Source organism: Dermacentor variabilis, unplaced genomic scaffold (genome assembly GCF_050947875.1).
Source record: "Dermacentor variabilis isolate Ectoservices unplaced genomic scaffold, ASM5094787v1 scaffold_13, whole genome shotgun sequence".
In the NCBI taxonomy this organism is placed as follows: domain Eukaryota; kingdom Metazoa; phylum Arthropoda; class Arachnida; order Ixodida; family Ixodidae; genus Dermacentor; species Dermacentor variabilis.
In genome coordinates, this window is record NW_027460291.1 from 38396531 (window position 1) to 38415294 (window position 18764).

The 18764-nt window shown below is 47.3% G+C and overlaps 8 non-coding genes across 8 annotated transcripts; all 8 read right to left on the minus strand.

The window, feature by feature from the left end:
- Positions 1–333: 333 nt before the first annotated feature.
- On the minus strand, positions 334–406 carry TRNAF-GAA (transfer RNA phenylalanine (anticodon GAA)). The gene has a single exon. It is a non-coding gene; the product is annotated as a tRNA-Phe (tRNA).
- Positions 407–1283: 877 nt separating this feature from the next.
- Positions 1284–1356, minus strand: TRNAF-GAA (transfer RNA phenylalanine (anticodon GAA)). The gene has a single exon. It is a non-coding gene; the product is annotated as a tRNA-Phe (tRNA).
- Positions 1357–2233: 877 nt separating this feature from the next.
- TRNAF-GAA (transfer RNA phenylalanine (anticodon GAA)) lies at positions 2234–2306 on the minus strand. The gene has a single exon. It is a non-coding gene; the product is annotated as a tRNA-Phe (tRNA).
- Positions 2307–2549: 243 nt separating this feature from the next.
- On the minus strand, positions 2550–2622 carry TRNAF-GAA (transfer RNA phenylalanine (anticodon GAA)). The gene has a single exon. It is a non-coding gene; the product is annotated as a tRNA-Phe (tRNA).
- A 562-nt stretch (positions 2623–3184) lies between these two features.
- On the minus strand, positions 3185–3257 carry TRNAF-GAA (transfer RNA phenylalanine (anticodon GAA)). The gene has a single exon. It is a non-coding gene; the product is annotated as a tRNA-Phe (tRNA).
- A 560-nt stretch (positions 3258–3817) lies between these two features.
- On the minus strand, positions 3818–3890 carry TRNAF-GAA (transfer RNA phenylalanine (anticodon GAA)). Its single transcript has one exon. It is a non-coding gene; the product is annotated as a tRNA-Phe (tRNA).
- Positions 3891–8685: 4795 nt separating this feature from the next.
- On the minus strand, positions 8686–8758 carry TRNAF-GAA (transfer RNA phenylalanine (anticodon GAA)). The gene has a single exon. It is a non-coding gene; the product is annotated as a tRNA-Phe (tRNA).
- Positions 8759–11863: 3105 nt separating this feature from the next.
- On the minus strand, positions 11864–11936 carry TRNAF-GAA (transfer RNA phenylalanine (anticodon GAA)). Its single transcript has one exon. It is a non-coding gene; the product is annotated as a tRNA-Phe (tRNA).
- Positions 11937–18764: the final 6828 nt, after the last annotated feature.

Genomic DNA, 18764 nt, shown 5'->3' on the forward strand with positions numbered 1-18764 from the left:
GAAACGCACTATGAGTATGACGAAACCCAGGATCCAACCCGGGACCTCTAGATCTTCAGTCTAACGCTCTCCCAAGTGAGCTATTTCGGCGGAACGAGCAACAAAATCATGAGGCGCTAAGCGATGGCTGGGTTCCCACGAACCGCCATCTAAGGTGTCCGACGTAAGAAAACATCGTTTAAAATATTCGCTCCACCATTTGCTGTAGGCTACGCCCGCTTCTATTAATGTTAAACAGTGGCGTATCGCGGAAGTAACAGGAAAGCTCACAATGCTGTCTGAATTGCTATCTGTATTGTTATGCACAACGCCTAAAGAAACGCACTATAAGTATGCCGAAACCCAGGATCCAACCCGGGACCTTTAGATCTTCAGTCTAACGCTCTCCCAACTGAGCTATTTCGGCGGAACGAGCAACAAAATCATGAGGCGCTAAGCGATGGCTGGGTTCCCACGAACCGCCATCTAAGGTGTCCGACGTAAGAAAACATCGTTTAAAATATTCGCTCCACCATTTGCTGTAGGCTACGCACGCTTCTATTAATGTTAAACAGTGGCGTAGCGCGGAAGTAACAGAAAAGCTCAAAATGCTGTGTGAATTGCTATCTGTATTGTTATGCACAACGCCTAAAGAAACGCACTATGAATATGCGGAAACCCAGGATCCAACCCGGGACCTTTAGATCTTCAGTCTAACGCTCTCCCAACTAAGCTATTTCGAGGAACGAGTAACAAAATCATGAGGCGCTAAGGGATAGCTGGGTTCCCGCGAACCGCCGTCTAAGGTATCCGACGTAATGAAACTTCTTTTAAAAATATTGGCTCCACCATTTGCTGTAGGCGACGCACGCTTCTATTAATGTTAAACAGTGGCGTATCGCGGAAGTAACAGAAAAGCTCACAACACTGTCTGAATTGCTATTTGTATTGTTATGCACAACGGCTAAAGAAACGCACTATGAATATGCCGAAACCCAGGATAAAACCCGGGACCTTTAGATCTTCAGTCTAACGCTCTCCAAACTGAGCCATTTCGGCGGAACGAGTAACAAAATCATGAGGCGCTAAGCGATGGCTGGGTTCCCACGAACCGCCGTCTAAGGTATCCGACGCAAGGAAACTTCTTTTAAAAATACTCGCTCCACCATTTGCTGTAGGCTACGCACGCTTCTAATAATGTTAAATAGTGGCGTATCGCGGAAGTAACAGAAAAGCTGACAATGCTGTCCGAATTTCTATTTGTATTGTTATGCACAACGGCTAAAAAATTCGCTATATGAATATGCCGAAACCCGGGAACGAACCAGGGACCTTTAGATCTTCAGTGTAATGCTCTCCCGACTGAGCTATTTCGGCGGAACGAGTAACAAAATCATGAGGCGCTAAGCGATGGCTGGGTTCCCAGGAACAGCCGTCTAAGGTTTCCGACGTAAGGAAACATTTTTTAAAAATATTCGCTACACCATTTGCTGTAGGCTACGCACGCTTCTATTAATGTTAAACAGTGGCGTATCGCGGAAGTAACAGAAAAGCTCACAATGCTGTCTGAATTGCTATCTGTATTGTTATGCACAACGCCTAAAGAAACGCACTATGAATTTGCCGAAACCCAGGATCCAACCCGGGACCTTTAGATCTTCAGCCTAACGCTCTCCCAACTGAGCTATTTCGACGGAACGAGTAACAAAATCATGAGGCGCTAAGCGATAGCTGGGTTCCCACGAACCGCCGTCTAAGGTATCCGACGCAAGGAAACTTCTTTTAAAAATATTCGCTCCACCATTTGCTGTAGGCTACGCACGCTTCTATTAATGTTAAACAGTGGCGTATCGCGGAAGTAACAGAAAAGCTCACAATGCTGTCTGAATTGCTATCTGTATTTTTATGCACAATGCCTCAAGAAACGCACTATGAGTATGACGAAACCCAGGATCCAACCCGGGACCTCTAGATCTTCAGTCTAACGCTCTCCCAAGTGAGCTATTTCGGCGGAACGAGCAACAAAATCATGAGGCGCTAAGCGATGGCTGGGTTCCCACGAACCGCCATCTAAGGTGTCCGACGTAAGAAAACATCGTTTAAAATATTCGCTCCACCATTTGCTGTAGGCTACGCCCGCTTCTATTAATGTTAAACAGTGGCGTATCGCGGAAGTAACAGGAAAGCTCACAATGCTGTCTGAATTGCTATCTGTATTGTTATGCACAACGCCTAAAGAAACGCACTATAAGTATGCCGAAACCCAGGATCCAACCCGGGACCTTTAGATCTTCAGTCTAACGCTCTCCCAACTGAGCTATTTCGGCGGAACGAGCAACAAAATCATGAGGCGCTAAGCGATGGCTGGGTTCCCACGAACCGCCATCTAAGGTGTCCGACGTAAGAAAACATCGTTTAAAATATTCGCTCCACCATTTGCTGTAGGCTACGCACGCTTCTATTAATGTTAAACAGTGGCGTATCGCGGAAGTAACAGAAAAGCTCACAATGCTGTCTGAATTGCTTTCTGTATTGTTATGCACAACGCCTAAAGTAACGCACTATGAGTTTGCCGAAACCCAGGATCCAACCCAGGACCTTTAGATCTTCAGTCTAACGCTCTGCCAACTGAGCTATTTCGGCGGAACGAGTAACAAAATCATGAGGCGCTAAGCGATGGCTGGTTTTCCACGAACCGCCGTCTAAGGTATCCGACGTAAGGAAACTTCTTATAAAAATATTGGCTCCACCATTTGCTGTAGGCTACGCACGCTTCTATTAATGTTAAACAGTGGCGTATCGCGGAAGTAAGAGAAAAGCTCACAATGCTGTCTGAATTGCTATCTGTATTGTTATGCACAACACCTAAAGAAACGCACTATGAATATGCCGAAACCCAGGATCCAAACCGGGACCTTTAGATCTTCAGTCTAACGCTCTCTCAACTGAGCTATTTCGAGGGAACGAGTAACAAGATCGTGAGGCGCTAAGCGATAGCTGGGTTCCCGCGAACCGCCGTCTAAGTTTTCCGACGTAAGAAAACTTCTTTTAAAAATATTCGCTGCACCATTTGCTGCAGGCTACGCCCGCTTCTATTAATGTTAAACAGTGGCGTATCGCGGAAGTAACAGAAAAGCTCAAAATGCTGTGTGAATTGCTATCTGTATTGTTATGCACAACGGCTAAAAAATTCGCAATATGAATATGCCGAAACCCGGGATTGAACCTGGGACCTTCAGATCTTCAGTCTAACGCTCTCCCAACTGAGCTATTTCGGCGGAACGAGAAACAAAATCATGAGGCGCTTAACGATGGCTGGTTTTCCACGAACCGCCGTCTAAGTTATCCGACGTAAGGAAACTTCTTATAAAAATATTGGCTCCACCATTTGCTGTAGGCTACGCACGCTTCTATTTATGTTAAACAGTGGCGTATCGCGGAAGTAACAGAAAAGCTCACAATGCTGTCTGAATTGCTATCTGTATTGTTATGCACAACACCTAAAGAAACGTACTATGAATATGCCGAAACCCAGGATCCAAACCGGGACCTTTAGATCTTCAGTCTAACGCTCTCTCAACTGAGCTATTTCGAGGGAACGAGTAACAAGATCGTGAAGCGCTAAGCGATAGCTGGGTTCCCGCGAACCGCCGTCTAAGTTTTCCGACGTAAGAAAACTTCTTTTAAAAATATTCGCTGCACCATTTGCTGCAGGCTACGCACGCTTCTATTAATGTTAAACAGTGGCGTATCGCGGAAGTAACAGAAAAGCTCTCAATGCCGTCTGAATTGCTTTCTGTATCGTATGCACAACGCCTAAGGAAACGCACTATGAGTATGCCGAAACCCGGGATTGAACCCGGGACCTTTAGATCTTCAGTCTAATGCTCTCCCAACTGAGCTATTTCGGCTTTTTTTTTTCTTTATTACCGGTTTGGCACTTCCAAACACAGAACCCTTAAATACAATTTTACAAGTACAATAAAAGACGCGTGAGCCTTTTCATGGCTGGAGTGTGAAGCTAAAATGGCTTCAGAGAAGCCAGCTTATCGAGCACAGGTATCCAATCCGGTGGGTTCCTCTGGATTTTGAGAACATCTCGTATGTACACACAGTTCTCACTGAAGTTTTGCATGGCCGATCTTGCGTTGACATCCGCATTTCTGACCGCCATCCTCGTTTTCCACACACTATGCAAACACAGTAACATGAACATGTCGCATGGCATTTCATCTGGATCTTCACATGGCAAGAATCGGATACCAAAGGGTGTTACTGGCAAATCTTTCTGAAGTGTCCGTTTAAGGATGTCCCACAAGAAAAAAGCATCGTGACAGTCCAAAAAGATGTGTTCTATCGTTTCCTCCTTTCGACATATCAGGCAGTGTAATAATAATAATATTTGGGGTTTTACGTGCCAAAACCACTTTCTGATTATGAGGCACGCCGTAGTGGAGGACTCCGGAAATTTTGACCACCTGGGGTTCTTTAACGTGCACCTAAATCTAAGCACACGGGTGTTTTCGCATTTCGCCCCCATCGAAATGCGGCCGCCGTGGCCGGGATTCGATCCCGCGACCTCGTGCTCAGCAGCCCAACACCATAGCCACTGAGCAACCGTGGCGGGTATCAGGCAGTGTAATCCCCATGGGACAAAGATACCTTTGCTTTGAAGCCACGGTTTTACAGCGAGCGTGCCCGTGTGCAGTTGGAAAAAGAATGATTTAGATGACGCTCTTACTGGCATTTTTCGAACTCGTTTTAATACGTCTCGTTCTGGTCCTAGTTGATAGATGGAGCGGTACAACGGTATTGGTAAAAACACATCAATTAGGTCTTTGTACAATCGTTTACGTGCCACTGCGCTCAAATATTCTAAGGAAAACCGTGGCTTCAGTACTTGATATGCAGACACTATTTCGCGCCAAAAACTGCTCAGTGTTCCACGCGTATCTGCATTTGATGAGACAATAGAATCCGGGATATGATTACACAACCTCATGTGTATAACAGTACGCAAGAAAAAACATCTCTCTGGTCTCTCAGAAAGAAAAACCTTGAAACTATTTGTTTCAAAAACAAATGACACAGACCAAGCCCTCCGTGTCGCACCGAAAGGAACAAGTTTAACCGACTGGCGCGTTCCCAGGTAGAATTCGATATATAGGTGGCAAACACTCTGTGTAATTTTTGGACACAAGTTCTGCTCATACTGAACACTTGAAGTGCGTAAAACACTTTTGCAACAAAAAACACATTACAGACTGTAGCGCGGGAAAACATAGAAAAGTTATGCCCTCCCCATTTTTCAGACTGATCCTTGAGCCTTTCTGTCTCTCCTGCCCAGTATTCTGCAGTATTTCCATAATGTTGGAGAGGAACCCCCAAGTATCTAGCAGGAATACTTGTCCATCTCATGTTTGCATACGCCTCCGGCTCTTGCCCCCAATTTCCATGCCAAATGCCCAGAGATTTATCCCAGCTAATGGCACTTCCGGTAGCACTACAGAATGATGTAGCTTCCTTAACAGCTTCTTTAATACTGTCTTTGTCTTTGCAGAATATAGCTATATCATCGGCATATGCCAGTATTTTTACTTCAGTAGCATAAAAGGAGTAACCATGCACCATTTTATTTATGCGAATTTTTAAACATAAGGGTTCCAAATAAAGTGCAAAAAGAAGAGACGAACAGGCACACCCTTGTTTTATACCTGACAGTACTGGAATGTTTTCACTTACGTTGTTGTTAATTACAAGGTTTACTGCACACTCTTCATACACCATCTTGATGCCCTCCTTGATAACGCTACCTACATTACAATGTTCTAGTAATAACTGTAATATGTCATGATTAACTCTATCAAATGCTTTCTGAAGATCCAGTTGTATCATAGCTATGTTATCTTGAGTCATGTCACAGCATTCTAGGATAGTTCTAGCGGTGTGTATATTTGTGTAGATTGTCCTTCCTTTGATGCCACATGTCTGGTGAGGTAATACGAGGTGTGTGATAACGCTCTGCAATCTCTTGGCTAGCACCTTTGTAAATATTTTATAGTCTACATTCGTAAGACTTATAGGTCGATAGGCCTCAACATCCAACAATTTCCTGGGATCATCCGATTTTGGAATGAGTACTACATGACATTTTCTAAAAGATAAAGGTGCTCTTTTTTGTTCATAGCACTCATTTATCACGCGATGTAACGCTTGTGCCAGTTCTTCCTTGAAGCATTTGTAAATGGCAGCCCCTAGTCCATCAGGCCCAGGTGCTTTGCCAGTGCTTAGTTCATCAATGGCCTGTTTTACTTCATTCAGACTAATTGGCCGTTCAAGCGTTTGTCTTACTTCATCACCTAGCCTTGGCATGAGCGACAAAAATTCGTTTCGAAAGGCTTCTGTATCTTTTATTTTTGGGCTTAGCAGTTTTCGATAGCATTCAACAAACGCTTTCTCTATCAGTTCCTTGTCGCGCGTCACATCGTTTTTATATCTTATTTCTTTTATCTCTTTTTTAACTGCTTGCCTTTTTTCTTCCCCGAGTGCCCGCTTAGTAGGCGTTTCCCCTAGCCATAGTCTTTCAGCCCGTGCTCTGACGATCGCTCCACGATATTTCTTTTCATCTATCACTTCGAGCTTACTTTTAAGGTCACGTAGTTCCTTGCTAAAGTGTCCAGGGTTAGCACTCTCAACCGCAATCATATAATCTAACGTGCTCCTAAGTTCTTTCTCTTGTTGTTTTTCAATGCTGCGCCGCACGCAAGCTCGTTCAATCGCCGCAATCTTTACTTCATTTTTAAATTGCTCCCAAAGCGCTGTGAAATTGGAAGATTCAACCGAACATATTTCCTCTATCCTTTCCTTTACTTTTTTAACAAAAATTTCATCATCTAACAGTGTATCATTTAATTTCCACAAGTTCCAACTAAACTTTGACGCTTTTGTCTTGGTTCCTAGTGTCGCTATCACCAAGCAGTGATCGCTAAATGTGACGTTCTTTACTTTGTATGTAGTAATGTGTGGTATCGCAGCTGCCGGAACATATATGCGATCTAGTCTAGCATGACTTACACCTTGGTAGTGCGTATACTGTACGTGCTCGTCACCGTCAAAAATACAACCAACGTCGTCCAGTTCAAGCTCGTTTACAAGCGCGTTTAATAGTGTCGCACTTCTATCGCGGTAAGTCAATCTGTTGATTCTGTCTTGCGGCCTGCACACACAATTAAAGTCTCCAAATAAAATTATGTTCCTTTCGTACGTCATGCATGTTCTCAGGTTATCTATGTATTCTACACGTTCGTTAATGTTATTCGGAGCATACACACATATTGCACGCCAAAGGAGGCCACAAATGCCAAAGTCGATGAATAGTAGCCTGCCATCATCACTGGACTCTACAGATTGCGCTACAATATCGGTGCATTTTCGAACGAGTATCATGCAACCCGCTGAAGTGCCTCTAGCATGAGACACACATACATTATACCTATCCCTGAAAGGTTCGACCATTCTGTACGTTTGCTCTTCGCTTTCTACTTTGGTTTCCTGCACTGCCATTATGTCAATGTCATTTTCCAACAAGAGACGGCTTAACTGGCACTGCCTTCTGCGGGATGCCAAACCCCTCACATTCAACGTAGCTACACAAAGGGGAAATGTCAGAGTAACAGCCATTTTTTTGGATTAGCAAACAGACGGAACGGTACTCACATCTGGACAGGCAGTGATAGCAAAAACCAGCACAGGTCACATTCTACTTGTCCGCTATGTAACGTCTTATACTGAGGACAGGCTGGCTGAACACACTTCGCGCCCCTAAGTCGGGGTCAATGTTGAAGCCGACCGCCTATCAGGCGGTATCTTCGGCTTCGGTTTGAGGCCCATTCGTCTCGTTATAGCGGTCTTCGGCGACGGCTCGCCGCTGCTCGATGGTTCGGGTCAGGCTTGAGATCCGTCAGTGGCCTCACGAGGCCTCTTTGCAGCTGCTTTAGCGGCTGCTGTCATTTCAACATCCTCAATGCCTTCGGTCTCGTCTTTCGCGGTAGTCACTGATGCGCTTACTAAAATCGCGTCCTTTCTCTCATTGACGTTTTGGTCGTTAGTCGGCTTCCCAACCAGCACGCTCTTTGCCTCGCCAGATTGGCTGTCGCCGGGCCCAGTGGAGTTTTCCCGAAATGGAGACGCGTCAGAGGGTGTGCTGTCTGCCGCCGGTTCTTCGGTCGTTGCTCGGGATGCTGCATCGGCATCAGCAGGGTCCATTATGTGTTCAGCCATCTCGTCGCCTTTAACTGGACTTGTTACCGCTGCAGAAAAGCTCACAATGCTGTCTGAATTGCTATCTGTATTGTTACGCACAACGCCTAAAGAAACGCACTATGAGTATGCCGAAACGCAGGATCCAACCCGGGACCTTTAGATCTTCAGTCTAACGCTCTCCCAACTGAGCTATTTCGAGGGAACGAGTAACAAAATCATGAGGCGCTAAGCGATGGCTGGGTTCCCACGAACCGCCGTCTAAGGTATCCGACGTAAGGAAACTTCTATTAAAAATATTCGCTCCACCATTTGCTGTAGGCTACGCACGCTTCCATTAATGTTAAACGGTGGCGTATCGCGGAAGTAACAGAAAAGCTCACAATGCTGTGTGAATTGCTATTTGTATTGTTATGCACAACGGCTAAAGAATTCGCATTATGAATATGCCGAAACCCGGGATCGAACCAGGGACCTTTAGATCTTCAGTCTAATGCTCTCCCAACTGAGCTATTTCGGCGGAACGAGTAACAAAATCATCAGGGGCTAAGCGATGGCAGGGTTCCCACGAACCGCCGTCTAAGGTATCCGACGTAAGGAAACTTCTTTTAAATATATTAGCTCCACCATTTGCTGTAGGCTACGCACGCTTCTATTAATGTTAAACAGTGGCGTATCACGGAAGTAACAGAAAAGTTCTCAATGCTGTCTGAACTGCTATTTGTATTGTTATGCACAACGGCTCAAAAATTCGCATTATGAATATGCGGAAACCCAGGATCCAACCCTGGACCTTTAGATCTTCAGTCTAACGCTCTCCCAACTGAGCTATTTCGGCGGAACGAGTAACAAAATCATGAGGTGCTAAGCGATGGCTGTGTTCCCACGAACCGCCGTCTAAGGTATCCGACGTAAGGAAACTTCTTTTAAAAATATTCGCCCCACCATTTGGTGCAGGCTACGCACGCTTCTATTAATGTTAAACAGTGGCGTATCGCGGAAGTAACAGAAAAGCTGACAATGCTGTCTGAATTGTTATTTGTATTGTTATGCACAACGGCTAAAAAATTCGCATTATAAATATGCCGAAACCCAGCATCCCACCCGGGACCTTTAGATCTTCAGTCTAACGCTCTCCCAACTGAGCTATTTCGGCGGAACGAGTAACAAAATCATGAGGCGCTAAGCGATGGCTGGGTTCCCACGAACCGCAATCTAAGGTATCCGACGTAAGGAAACTTCTTTTAAAAATATTCGCCCCACCATTTGGTGCAGGCTACGCACGCTTCTATTACTGTTAAACAGTGGCGTATCGCGGAAGTAACAGAAAAGCTGACAATGCTGTCTGAATTGTTATTTGTATTGTTATGCACAACGGCTAAAAAATTCGCATTATAAATATGCCGAAACCCAGCATCCAACCCGGGACCTTTAGATCTTCAGTCTAACGCTCTCCCAACTGAGCTATTTCGGCGGAACGAGTAACGAAATCATGAGGCGCTAAGCGATGGCGGGGTTCCCACGAACCGCAATCTAAGGTATCCGACGTAAGGAAACTTCTTTTAAAAATATTCGCCCCACCATTTGGTGCAGGCTACGCACGCTTCTATTAATGTTAAACAGTGGCGTATCGCGGAAGTAACAGAAAAGCTCACAATGCTGTCTGAATTGCTATCTGTATTGTTATGCACAACGCCTAAAGAAACGCACTATGGGTATGCCGAAACCCCTGATCCGACCCAGGACCTTAAGATCTTCAGTCTAACGCTCTCCCAACTGAGCTATTTCGGCGGAACGAGTAACAAAATCATGAGGCGCTAAGCGACGGCTGGGTTCCCACGAACATCCATCTAAGGTATCCGACGTAAGGAAACTTCTTTTAAAAATATTCGCCCCACCATTTGCTGTAGGCTACACACGCTTCTATTAATGTTAAACAGTGGCGTATCGCGGAAGTAACAGAAAAGCTCACAATGCTATCTTAATTGCTATCTGTATTGTTATGCACAACGCCTAAAGAAACGCACTATGAGTATGCCGAAACGCAGGATCCAACCCGGGACCTTTAGATCTTCAGTCTAACGCTCTCCCAACTGAGCTATTTCGAGGGAACGAGTAACAAAATCATGAGGCGCTAAGCGATGGCTGGGTTCCGGCGAACCGCCGTCTAAGGTATCCGACGTAAGGAAACTTCTTTTAAAAATATTCGCTCCACCACTTGCTGTACGCTACGCACGCTTCCATTAATGTTAAACGGTGGCGTATCGCGGAAGTAACAGAAAATCTCACAATGCTGTGTGAATTGCTATTTGTATTGTTATGCACAACGGCTAAAAAATTCCCATTATGAATATGCCGAAACCCAGGATCCAACCCGGGACCTTTAGATCTTCAGTCTAACGCTCACCCAACTGAGCTATTTCGGCGGAACGAGTAACAAAATCATGAGGCGCCAAGCGATGGCTGGGTTCCCACGAACCGCCGTCTAAGGTATCCGACGTAAGGAAACTTCTTTTAAAAATATTCGCTCCACCATTTGCTGTAGGCTATGCAGGCTTCTATTAATGTTAAACAGTGGCGTATCACGGAAGTAACAGGAAAGCTCACAATGCTGTCTGAATTTCTATTTGTATTGTTATGCATAACGGCTAAAAAATTCGCATTATGAATAAGCCGAAAACCAGGATCCAACCCGGTACCTTTAGATCTTCAGTCTAACGCTCTCCCAACTGAGCTATTTCGGCGGAACGAGTAACAAAATCATGAGGCGCCAAGCGATGGCTGGGTTCCTACGAACCGCCCTCTAAGGTATCCGACGTAGGACAACTTCTTTTAAAAATATTCGCTCCACCATTTGCTGTAGGCTATGCAGGCTTCTATTAATGTTAAACAGTGGCGTATCACGGAAGTAACAGGAAAGCTCACAATGCTGTCTGAATTGCTATTTGTATTGTTATGCATAACGGCTAAAAAATTCGCATTATGAATAAGCCGAAAACCAGGATCCAACCCGGTACCGTTAGATCTTCAGTCTAACGCTCACCCAACTGAGCTATTTCGGCGGAACGAGTAACAAAATCATGAGGCGCCAAGCGATGGCTGGGTTCCTACGAACCGCCCTCTAAGGTATCCGACGTAGGACAACTTCTTTTAAAAATATTCGCTCCACCATTTGCTGTAGGCTATGCAGGCTTCTATTAATGTTAAACAGTGGCGTATCACGGAAGTAACAGGAAAGCTCACAATGCTGTCTGAATTGCTATTTGTATTGTTATGCATAACGGCTAAAAAATTCGCATTATGAATAAGCCGAAAACCAGGATCCAACCCGGTACCTTTAGATCTTCAGTCTAACGCTCTCCCAACTGAGCTATTTCGGCGGAACGAGTAACAAAATCATGAGGCGCCAAGTGATGGCTGGGTTCCTACGAACCGCCCTCTAAGGTATCCGACGTAGGACAACTTCTTTTAAAAATATTCGCTCCACCATTTTGTGTAGGCTACGCACGCTTCTATTAATGTTAAACAGTGGCGTATCGCGGAAGTAAGAGAAAAGCTGACAATGCTGTCTGAATTGCTATTTGTATTGTTATGCACAACGGCTAAAAAATTCGCATTATGAATATGCCGAAACCCGGGATCGAACCAGGGATCTTTAGATCTTCAGTCTAACGCTCTCCCAAATGAGCTATTTCCGCGGAACGAGTAACAAAATCATGAGGCGCTAAGCGATGGCTGGGTTCCCACGAACATCCGTCTAAGGTATCCGACGTAAGGAAACTTCTTTTAAAAATATTCGCTCCACCATTTGCTGTAGGCTACGCACGCTTCCATTAATGTTAAACGGTGGCGTATCGCGGAAGTAACAGAAAATCTCACAATGCTGTGTGAATTGCTATTTGTATTGTTATGCACAACGGCTAAAAAATTCCCATTATGAATATGCCGAAACCCAGGATCCAACCCGGGACCTTTAGATCTTCAGTCTAACGCTCACCCAACTGAGCTATTTCGGCGGAACGAGTAACAAAATCATGAGGCGCCAAGCGATGGCTGGGTTCCCACGAACCGCCGTCTAAGGTATCCGACGTAAGGAAACTTCTTTTAAAAATATTCGCTCCACCATTTGCTGTAGGCTATGCAGGCTTCTATTAATGTTAAACAGTGGCGTATCGCGGAAGTAATAGAAAAGCTCACAATGCTGTCTGAATTGTGATTTGTATTGTTATGCACAACGGCTAAAAAAATTCGCATTATGAATATGCAGAAACCCAGCATCCAACCCGGGACCTTTAGATCTTCAGTCTAACGCTCTCGCAGCTGAGCTATTTCGGCGGAACGAGTAACAAAACCATGAGGGGCTAAGCGATGGCTGGGTTCCCACGAACCGCCGTCTAAGGTATCCGACGTAAGGAAACTTCTTTTAAATATATTCGCTCCACCATTTGCTGTAGGCTACGCACGCTTCTATTAATGTTAAACAGTGGCGTATCGCGGAAGTAACAGAAAAGCTCACAATGCTGTCTGAATTGCTATCTGTATTGTTATGCACAACGCCTAAAGAAACGCACTATGGGTATGCCGAAACCCCGGATCCGACCAAGGACCTTTAGATCTTCAGTCTAACGCTCTCCCAACTGAGCTATTTCGGCGGAACGAGTAACAAAATGATGAGGAGCTAAGCGATGGCTGGGTTCTGTTGCGTTTCGCCTGCGACACGTGGTTTTGCCGGCGCGACGGCGGCGGGGCGGCGGACATTTTGGCCCGATCGTCGTCACCGCAACACTCATCGCCAGGTGTTTCCAGGCGCGTCTGCGGCGATGCGACCGCCTAGGGATTTCGTTCCAGTCATTGTGCCCGAAACAGGCGATGCCAAAGCAGGGATCTCATTCCAGTTATTGGGCCCGAAACAGGCGATGCCAAAGCAGGGATCTCGTTCCAGTCATTGTGCCCGAAACAGGCGATGCCAAAGCAGGGACCATCTTCTCGTTACAGTCATTGTGTCCGACCGGCAGCGCCACGACAGTGTGCTGCGCAGCGCCACGACCAGGTGCTACGAGATCGTGCGCAGCGCCACGACATGGTGCTACGGCATCGCTACGACAGTGTGCGTCACCATTAGCCCATTGTACATTCACGTGCTCGTCTTTTGAGGGGTTCCTTCTTGCCCTCAACTGCGAGAGTATAAAAACAGCTGCCCCCGGACGCCAGAGGAGGGCTCCGATTTCTTCCGTTGAGTGAAGTGCTCTCCCGTCTCTCTACTTCGGTCAAACCTGACCGCCAACTCTTTGCGATGTTAAAATAAACAAGTTGTTTCGTTGTTACCTGTCGACTCATGCTTTGCCGGGACCTTCGGATGCTTGCAGTTGTACCCCAGGCCGCCAGGCCAACGCTACCCTTGGGGCTTGCGACCCAGGTACAACCACGGGCGTCAGCGCCGAGTTCCCAACAGATCGTACCAGCAGTCCGATCCAAACATCTGGTTGCCAGCGGTGAGATCGCCTACGACTTCAAACATCTGTCTGCCAGCGGTGAGACAGCGACAACGGAGGCCAGCAGCGAAGAGATGCAGTTGACGGTATGCTGAGCAGCTCAACGACGATCCGGGAGCAGTGCAACGAGCCCTGTGTGATGACTGGTTGCCTGCAGCGGAACGACTGCGCTGGACTCTTGGCTGCGAGGTTTGGTGAGTGCGGGACTTTCTTCTTCTGAGCTTTGCCAGGCTTTTTGTTAGTGTCAGAAACAGAGCTGGTAATTGTGGTTGTCGTTGCTGCCGGGTTAGTTTGCGGCAAGACAATAGTAAGCAGTAGAGAAAGCAGCATTCAGAGCAGCCATGGATTTGAAGTCGTTGCGCAAACCGAAATTGTTGGAGCTTGCAAGAGAGTTGGGTCTGGATGTCTCAGACAAACTCAGAAAACCAGAACTGATAAAGGCTATTCTTGAGTTAGAGGCTGAGGATGACGAGCTGTCGGAATGCCTTGAGACTATTGAAGAGAGGGAGACTGCAAAAAGAGAAGAGCGCGAACGTAAAGAACAGAAAGAGCGAGAGCAACAAGAGAAAAAAGAAGAGCGTGACCGTCAACACGCTTTGGAAATGAAGCGTCTCGAGATAGAGATGGAACACGCTCGTAATGGAAGTCAGGCACACGGTGCAGGAGAACGCGTATTGTTCAAAATGACTGACCTGATGCGGCCGTTTAAGCTTGGAGAGGACATTGGTTTGTTCCTGGTTAACTTTGAGCGAACGTGCGAGAAGCAGGGGTTCTCTCGGGAAACGTGGCCACAGCGCTTGCTCACTTTGTTACCCGGCGAGGCGGCCGACGTAGTCGCTCGCTTGGATAGAGAGGAAGCAGAGGATTTCGACAAAGTAAAATCGAGTCTGCTAAAAAAGTACCGGCTGTCTGCGGAGGCGTTCCGTCGGAAGTTTCGGGAAAATGAGAAAGGCAGAAGTGAGTCATATACAGAGTTTGCGTATAGGCTTATGTCGAACATGCAGGAGTGGCTCAAAGAAGAGAAAGCGTTTGGTGACCACGATAAAGTTCTGCAGTGTTTCGGGCTAGAACAGTTTTATAGTCGGTTACCGGAGAACGTGCGATACTGGGTCTTGGATAGGCCAGACGTGAGTACGGTGGCTAGAGCCGCTGAGCTAGCCGAGGAGTTTGTGACGCGTCGAGCTCGCGGAGCTAAGGACGGTCAAAAGGGTGAATTTGGCTCCAAGTCTGAGAGGCCAAGGTTCACGCCCATGAGATTTAAGGGGGACACGCGTAGTGAGGATGCGAGTGAAAGCAATCCGACCAAACGTAAAGAGACGGCAGCCGAAGCCGAACGCAGAAAGCGGTTCGAGATGAGGCGAGCGGGCGTTTGTTATACGTGCCAGAAGCCGGGTCACTTTTCGGCGCAGTGTCCGGAAACAACACCAAAAGTTGTGTTTTTTTCAATAGGCAGCACTGACGAGAACATGAAGCTTCTTGAGCCTTACATGCGAGACCTCCTCGTAAACGGGAAAGAGTGCCGAGTGCTTCGCGATTCCGCAGCTACGATGGATGTAGTTCACCCGTCTTACGTAGAACCCCATATGTTCACGGGCGAGTGCGCGTGGATCAAGCAAGCCGTGGAAGCTCATAGCGTGTGTCTGCCGGTAGCAAAAGTGCTTATTGAAGGACCTTTCGGAGCGCTTGAGACGGAGGCGGCAGTGTCATCTATGCTGCCACCCCAGTACCCGTACCTATTTTCAAACAGGTCCGATCACCTCCTGCGCGAGAAGGGGCTTTTGTTTGGTGAAGCTAGTGTTCAGGCCTTAACCAGATCGAAGGTTCGGGAGCTCGCTGCAAAGGCGGTAGTTGCGGGGCCGACGTTATCAAACAACGAAAAAGGGTCAGAGGCGCAGCAAGCTGATATTCAGAGCACGCCCGAACAGAATAAAATTGAGTCTGTAGCGTTGAAGGCGCCAGATACTGGAGAGGAAACGCCCGACGCGGGAAAGTTAGAAGAGCTATCTACTGATTTGCTCATCGCGCCTACGTCAGACGGACTTGATAGGTTGCTAAAAGTCAGCCGGACGGCTTTGATAGCCGAGCAAAAAAAGGATGGCAGCCTGGAAAACGTGCGCTGCAATGTCGAAGAAGGTATCGCCAGGAAAACTGCGCGTTTTGTGGAAAGAGGTGGAGTCCTGTACCGGAAGTATCTAGACCGAAGAGGAGTGGAGTTCGATCAGCTGGTCGTGCCTCAATGCTATCGTCAGGATCTGTTGCGCTTGTCACATGGGGGTTCGTGGTCCGGACACCTAGGAGTTAAGAAAACTAAGGACCGTCTCTTGCAAGAGTACTATTGGCCAGGGTGTTTTCGGGACGCAGACCATTTCGTGAGGACATGTGACACTTGTCAGCGGGTGGGCAAACCAGGGGACAAATCGAGGGCGCCGTTGAAATTGGTACCTATCATTACGGAGCCTTTTAGACGGCTCGTTATTGATACAGTGGGACCTCTGCCGGTAACAGCCACGGGGTACAGACACATTTTGACTGTGATCTGCCCAGCGACAAAGTTCCCTGAAGCAGTGCCGCTTAAAGAACTCAGCTCAGTTGAGATAGTTAATGCACTACTGTCCATATTTGCGCGAGTTGGTTTTCCTGCAGAAATTCAATCAGATCAGGGCACAGTGTTTACTAGCGCTTTGACGACAACTTTTCTCGAAAGGTGTGGGGTAAAGCTGTTACACAGCTCAGTGTACCACCCACAGTCGAATTCCGTTGAGAAGCTCCACTCCGTCATGAAGCGCGTGTTGAGAGCGTTGTGTTTTGAACATCGAACTGACTGGGAGCTGTGTCTGCCTGGGGTGATGTTTGCTTTAAGGACCGCGCCGCATGCGGCTACGGGGTTTTCGCCAGCTGAACTGGTGTACGGTCGCTCGCTTCGATCTCCGCTTCGCATGCTTCGAGAATCATGGGAAGGTAGGGGCGACGACCCAGTCGTGGTGGAGTACGTGCTTAAGCTCCTCGAACGCTTAAGAAGGGCACAGGAGTTGTCAGGTGAAGCAATGACAAAGGCCCAGCAGAGGGCCAAGGTTTATTATGATCGGACAGCCAGGGCCCGTCGTTTTGAGGTTGGCGATGAGGTCATGATATTGCGCACATCGCTAAACAACAAACTAGACGTGCAGTGGGAGGGCCCAGCGCGAATTGTTCAGAAACTGTCGGACGTTAACTACGTGGTAAGTCTGCCAGGAAAGCGGAAAGCACAGCAAGTTTACCACTGTAATCTGCTCAAACCTTATAGACAAAGGGAAGCAGTGGTGTGCATGATGGTAAACGTTCCTGAAGAGCTTCCGGTCGAGCTTCCGGGACTAGGCTCAGTGACGAACAGGGAAGACACCGGTCAAGTCATTAGTGACCTTATCAGTAAAGCACCGCTGTCGCCTGAGCAGAAAACCGAACTACACCAGCTATTACAAGAGTTTCAAGGTCTGTTCTCTGAGAGGCCTGGTAGGACTTCTGTACTTACTCATGATATAGAACTTACCTCCACAGAGCCAGTACGATCCAAGGCGTATCGGGTGTCACCCCGCCAGAGCGATATTATGGAGGCTGAGGTAAAGAAAATGCTACAGCTCGGTGTTATTGAGGCAGGTGAGAGTGATTATACCTCCCCTTTGATTTTAGTTGAGGTACCGGGCAAGGAACCTCGTCCTTGCGTCGACTACCGCAGGCTTAATTCCATCACTAAGGATCAAATTTATCCGATCCCTAACATCGAGGAGCGCCTTGAGAAAGTTAGTAGCGCTCAGTTTATTTCCACCCTAGATCTTGTCAGGGGTTATTGGCAGGTTCCACTTACAGAAGAGGCTAGTAGGTATGCGGCGTTCATTTCACCAATGGGAACATTCCGTCCTAAAGTGTTGAGTTTTGGTTTGAAGAACGCGCCATACTGTTTTTCAAGTCTCATGGATAAAGTGTTGCGGGGACAGCAAGAATTCGCTTTACCGTATCTAGACGACGTAGCGATATTCTCCGCATCCTGGTCTGAGCATATGACACACTTGCGGGCAGTGCTAACCCGCCTGCGCGAAGCGGGCTTGACAGTCAAGGCTCCTAAGTGCCAGTTAGCACAGGCCGAGGTTGTCTACCTCGGTCACGTGATTGGTCAGGGTCGTCGCCGCCCCTCTGAAATAAAAGTGGCCGCTGTGCGAGACTTTCCGCAACCGCGCACAAAGACCGATATTCGGTCGTTCTTGGGTGTCGCCGGCTACTATCAGAGGTACATCCCTAGGTACTCTGATATCGCGGCTCCCCTGACGGATGCTCTAAGAAAGACAGAGCCTCAAACAGTCGTCTGGGACGAGACCAAGGAAAGAGCTTTTAGCGCCCTAAAGAGTGCCCTAACAAGCCAGCCTGTGCTACGATCGCCAGACTATACAAAAGAGTTCATTGTTCAGTGCGATGCTAGTGAGCGAGGCATGGGCGTTGTACTGTGCCAACGGGAAAATGGAGAAGTAGAACACCCCGTCCTGTATGCTAGTCGTAAGCTGACCAGTCGTGAGCAGGCGTATAGCGCCACCGAGAAAGAGTGTGCATGTCTCGTGTGGGCCGTTCAGAAATTGTCATGCTATCTAGCCGGCTCGAGGTTTATCATTGAGACGGATCACTGCCCTCTCCAATGGCTGCAGACCATCTCTCCCAAAAATGGCCGCCTCCTGCGCTGGAGCCTCGCTTTACAACAATATTCCTTTGAGGTGCGTTACAAAAAGGGGAGTCTCAACGGTAACGCCGATGGCTTAAGTCGAAGCCCCTAACGTAGGAATCAGCCTCAAAATTGTTTGTTACTGATGTTTTTCTTCCTGAGGCAGGATTTTTTTTAACATATTGCTTTTGTTTAGTGTTTCAAAGTGATGATATGCTTTCTAGTGCAATTTTTCAATTTGTGGACGCGTTCTGAGTGATGCTAGACTACTGTAAGGAACTAGGCAGTGGTATAAAAAGGGGAAAGAGCCTGGCAGGGCTTAGTGAGGGTTGTGCCGTGCTTGCTGACTG